Raw genomic sequence first — 6,000 nt, 5'->3', positions numbered from 1 at the left:
AATTCAGATAAATTGGTAAAGCAAGGCGGGTAAACATGCATTAAGTTCCATACTGTGTATGACATGTTCTTGCGAGGGGTCGAGGTGTTCACGAATTTAAAATTTTCCATCCCGCCCTGATTCGAATCTTGAGCGCGAGCGTACGGCGGTGCACGTGGAAGGCGCGCAAAAAGAGCAGCATCTTAGTCATAATGGATTCTCCTTAACAAGAAGCAGAGCACACAATCCTGCCTGCTCTTTTTTCACAGCTACATGCAGAATACTCACACATCCAATAAAACACACACACACACACACACGCTGTCTATAATTGGTAATATCATGAGACGTTATTGACAAAAATGGTATTGCGGATTGGCTCGCGTGGACACTGAGAGCATCTGGAATCGATCGGCTTACAGCGCTTTGATAAAAGCTTCGCTGCTGATTTCAGACTGACAATTCAAACAGTCTGGATACACAGGAAACACACGTGTGTCTTCCCATCCCCATTGTTAATAATCAACAAGTTAGGTGGGGTTGTGTTTTTTTTTTTTTTTCTCCCTACATCAATAGCCTTTTTTGTTAACCTCACCGCAAATATGGAAAAGGGAGAGATGCCTGGAGTGTAGGATTTTTTTTTCCTCCCCTTTTTCTTCAACAACAGTTGAAGATTAAAAGAAACGTCTCAGAAATCTGTCAATTCTGTATGTGAATAATGCTGTGTGGAATTTAATGGCACGAGTTATATTGGGTTTCCTCTACACCCACATTTTCTTTCAATAAGATCAATGGCGCTCACTGACAGATAGGGACGGTCTTTTGTATCTTCAAATTTCAGGTTTCTGAGGGAATAATTAGATGGATGGATGAAAAGTAATGCATCAGTGTGCGAGGGGAGCTGCACCCAGAGATCCTCTGGTTCAACACACATGCCGCCACGTTTGTTTGGTGGAAAACTGTTTAATAATCGTGTTGAATTTCCATTGTTTTAAAAGCGTCTCTCTCTCTCTCTGCGCACTGATCTGCCGCTTTAAACCAATAGCAAACTTTTTGTGTTCTTTTTGCTGATATTGTTTATTTAACAGAGAGGATTTCTCTTTGATTTAGGGATATTTTTTTTTTTAGCACGAAGAGAGCGCTGTCATCTATTTTCTCCCCCCCTCCCCCCTTCAAACTTTCTGGTGTCGCTTGCAGGTAACCAGGAAGCAAAAGGCTCTACCTCGAGGGGAAATGAATTGCCGGAGTAATGGGTACGTTTTAAGATATTTCATTGCAAAGTGACGCGTCGATTTTGATGTGTTACGGAGAACCCGTGACCATATTTCGAACGGAGCGGCGATTAAAAGGCGCCTCGCTCTTGGTTCGTCGGTCCGGAGAGAGCGTCTCGGGGAATTCCTCGAGAAGGCCGGCGCCAACGTCCCGCGAGTACGGACGGAACGGTCTCACGGTCGTACCGCCTCCATACGGCCGCAAGCGACGACCGATACCAATGAGATCCGCGACGTTCTCGCGGCACAGCCGTTCTGTTTTTGTCTTTTCCGACGCACACAGTCGAATCTACCCGGGTTCTCCGTTGCAAAAAATATGCAGATATTTCACACCCAGGGGCTGAAAGCACATTTTAAACACTTAAATAGAAAAATGTTGATGTTTTCACTCGTGTCTCTCTTATTTTCCTCTGTGTTGTTGATCTGGCTCAGGGGTTAGGTATGACTGCAATGTGGTAGAGACAGAAGCTGCAGTCAAAGCTCCTGTGATCAGGTGCAGACTTCATAGAGCCCAGCAGATGGAGGGGAGAGGAACTGCGTGCATCCTGAAGGTTTAGCGAGAACTGAGAGGTTACACTCTAGCGGTACAAAGATGACCTGTCACACACTGACACGTGCCGAATCAATGCAGACGAGCTTCCTGTTTATGTATCTCGTGGAGCTCAGCTATCAGAAGAAGAGAGAGCGGGATTACAGACGGAAATACGGTTAAAATGTGTCTCTCTCCCTCGTACATCCTCGCGCGCCCCGGCAAACTTGGAGGCAGCGTGTATTTCACGCCCGCATTTCCATTTTATTCTCTAATTAATGTTGTTTTGTCTTCAAAGTGCAATTGCAACCCGTTGTTATTGGCCTTGATCGCAGCATTTTCAAGGTTGTTCAGATGTGAGCCGTCAGATAATAAATAAGTGTAAATATAGAATAACGGCACAACAGAGAAATAAAGGATTTATGGTGTGCAGAGAACGCTCCGCAAATGAGGCACAGGAGAGACGGTTTGTGATAATGTGAAGGACAAAACTGGCATATTATTTCTGCCTGGATCACTCGAAAAAATATTGCTTTTCAATGCCAACGCGTGTGCGTCTCTGTTTTGGGCCGCGTGCGTTGTTGCATATGCAGAAATGGATTTGTGAGTGTGTGCCATATTTTGGCAAACGCTCAGTAGAGTGAATCTCTCCACCTGCTCAGCATCACCCCAAAGGGCAGGCCTCACCCTCACACATATATAGAAAGTGCACACACACACACACACACACACACACACACACACATACACAAGCAGCTGAACTGTGTGTCATTCACATCATCACCCCCGTGACATCTGGCTATGTGTGTGTCTGTGACTGAGTGTATTCATGTTCACAAGGTGGTGTGTGTGTGTGTGTGTGTGTGAGCTGAGGTTAAATAGGCGCTTAGCAATGAGAGGAGAGAAGTGAAGCAGAACTGGCAGGATATCACACACGTGCACTCACAAAGCTGTGACAACATGAACAACACTATAAGAGCCACATGTAAACGGCAGGTGTGACCTGCACCTCAGTCATCATTCCATACTTTGTCTCGACCCTGTTGCCTGTCACCGAGCGCGCGTGACGCGCAGTAATGTATGTGCGGCCGCGCGCCGTGCACGCGTGTTCCAGAGATGTACCCCGAGTACTTATCGCCCGGCGGGGAACTCGGTTTGGATTCAGGTATCAGAAGTAATGTGACTTACCGGTGTTGCAAACCGGTGAGCGCAACTTCAGTTCCTGTGCAAGTTGACTTCCACGCTCGCTGCGCTCTTCACATCTCCTCGTCCCGTTGCGCTGGTTTTTTAAAGTCTCTGATGTGATGTGGAGCGATTTAATGGCGAGGCCGCTCGGGTTTCATCACAGTCACAGTCGAGCCCGATAACAATATTCCATTTAATCAAAAGGACTAATATAGCCGGTCATGACAGAGCAAAGACACCGCTGAGGTTTCCGTCTCGGCCTCTGGAAACGGAAATGGAAACGTGCCACGCCTCGAACGCAGATGTTACAAGTGCAAACCCGTCGGGTCGTTTCAATCTCACTTGCCGGTCGGCGCTTCTCGAACGATTAACCAAATATTCCCTATCGTATATACGACATATAATTATTCCATGTGCATTTGAATACTTTGCTTGAAACATGATCATCTGGTATCTTTTCTTTTGAAAAGCCTTTCTATCTCTTGTCGTGATGGTAAACGCGCCCCCTCGCCTGAGGAAATTAACTAAACGGTCTTTGTGCGACCGGAGTGGTAATAAACAACTTGACTTTATTATCTGACCAAATGATTTGGTTCATTAGACATTTCCCTCGTTGATAGTTTTTATTTTTTGTCACAGATGGTTATTGTTTTATTTCTCCTTTTTTTTTTTTTTTTTTTTTTATGACCTCGGTGTCATTTATTTTATTTAATGATCAAGTTTATTTTTTCTAATTCATCATCCTCCGTGAAAGGACCGTAGCGCTCTGGTTTATCCATTTGCACGGTGACATTTAGCCACACCGAGACGTCCAAAACCAACACGTGCTCGGCTCTTGTTTGCCGGTCCATTCTTTCAAGGTACCGTTCCCGTTGTCTCCCTGGAAACCGCTCGGATAAAACAAGCCGAGAACTACAAAAAAAAAAAAAAAACGGAAAAGAAGTAAAAAAGAAAACAAACAAAAATGACATTTTATCAGAGCGAAATGTCCAAGGCTGCCAATAGAACAGCCATAAATACCATTTTGATAATTCTATAAAGCTGCAGATGTTGTTTCACAATCTCGGTTACGTAACAGATATTCTGATTTCCATTTTTCATGATGTGTTTACTCTATAACTTGTGCTTCTCAACTGACTTTAAGGGGAAAGCTGTATTTTTTGGTTTTTAGATTTAGCATTTTGACAATGCATAGTGAATCATTTTTGATGTAGCAAAAAAAAAAAAAAAAGATGACACTCAACTGCCTGTGGTAAGCCCTGAGAAATAATGCACGCACACACACACACACACACACACACTTATAAATGGCATCTAACAGTAGAGTGCAGCTATATTGGTAACATACCCATTAGGCTTGTAAATAAACAACACCTCTACACACAGTTCAGCACTTTCACCAGGAAATTGAATTTTTTTTGGGGGGGTTGGGATATATTCTCCATTTTTGATATCATTGTTATGCACATTTAATGTTGTCTCTCGTACGGCAGACTCCTGTAAGTCAATATCACCCCTCTGTAATTGCGCATCTGGAGTGACAATAAACATCTTGAATCTGGAGTGAGAGCACATATCACGCAGCGGCGGGCAGACGCTGTTTGAGCGCTATATCTTGAAATATTGATATTGGTTACCTGCATTAGGCCTTATTTGTGGCTGACCACCGGAGGATTGGCTTGATAAGTGAGACGACGCAATGCATATACACACACTTAGCACGGTGGTATATCTGTGTTAAATCACGTGATGATTCAAAGCGGGGAATTCTGTGTTAGAGCCGACCGGTTCTCGCCCGTTAACTTATTCAAATGAGTATCCGTGAACGACACGCACGTTTGGTTTTGTGCCTCGCGTATTTTCAAATAACGTCGTGCGAATCATCACGAGAGCAAACGAGGAAGAACGGTTTTGTCAGAGGCGCGCAGAAGGGCTGTGATTAACCGCTCGGAAAGATGACTTGTATCGCATGTTGGAAGGAAATATACACATTTTTACCTCATTTGTTATTTTTCTTTAAAAACTCGCCGTTGCATTAATGCGGCGAAGGCTGGTCGGGCACCGCGTGTAAACACACTCCCACGCTCCAGATAAGATGCATTCCGTTCACAAACGGCCGAAAAGATGAAATCCTTGTCATCGCAGGGGCCGAGATGTTGTCCAGAAACTTCCGTCTAGCGCTTCCGGAACCGAGCTGTGTTTGTTTGTGTTCCCGCTGCAGCCGGGTTTCCCGTAGCAGCGTCGAGGTCTCCTCTTGGACGGACTGAAGTGTTTGCTGTTTCCCACATTGTTGGAATTCAACACCGGCCTGTTTACTGGTTCCCCGAGTGGCTTCGGCCTCCCTCTCCCACCCCGCCTTCCCGCTTCTTCCTCTTCCCGCAACACACCTTCTTTACATGAACACGCAACATAACAGCATTCATATGGTGCAACGAGAACCTCATATGCAAAGGGGAGATAAGCCTGGAGCGCTGGACCCCTCCCAACACACACACACACACACACACACACACACCCGCGTTCATCGACTTCACAGGGTAATGCAGAAATCGCGGCCCGTTTCTATCTGTTGACTCGGGTGTCCGTCCATTTTGTGACACGTTAGCTATATTTCACGGTAAACCGCTCTTTAAAATGTTCCCTTGAAATGCGCACCTTGAAATAACCTTTGGGGTTTAGATGAAATAAAAAACGCCGTAAATAGTTCACAAATAAAATCGAGGAGTGCGACTCTTTCGGGGGTTCGAAAGCTAAATTGTTATGACTGTTATGGCGTGTACTTGGGCTACCGTTTTCATGTGTTGGTCCGCAGTGAGAGACTAATAAATATTATTTTCACCCCCACCCCCACAACACTATGAGAGGAGTATCAGGAGCAAATATGCCGGAGGCGTCACTGCACATGTCCTCGCAATGTTAGGCGCTATATGGCTGTCGGGGACGTAAGTTTCATATGCTTTATTTTGCAGCTGACAATGAATCATACAACGTATCAAAGGAAATAATGTACATCTCAAGGAAAATGTTAACAAGATG

The sequence above is a fragment of the Fistularia commersonii genome, chromosome 16, assembly GCF_037954325.1.
Source record: "Fistularia commersonii isolate RoL2024-O1a breed Wild chromosome 16, RoL_Fcom_v1.0, whole genome shotgun sequence".
NCBI lineage: Eukaryota > Metazoa > Chordata > Actinopteri > Syngnathiformes > Fistulariidae > Fistularia > Fistularia commersonii.
The sequence above is the reverse complement of the archived record's forward strand: the minus strand, read 5'-3'. Positions refer to the sequence as shown.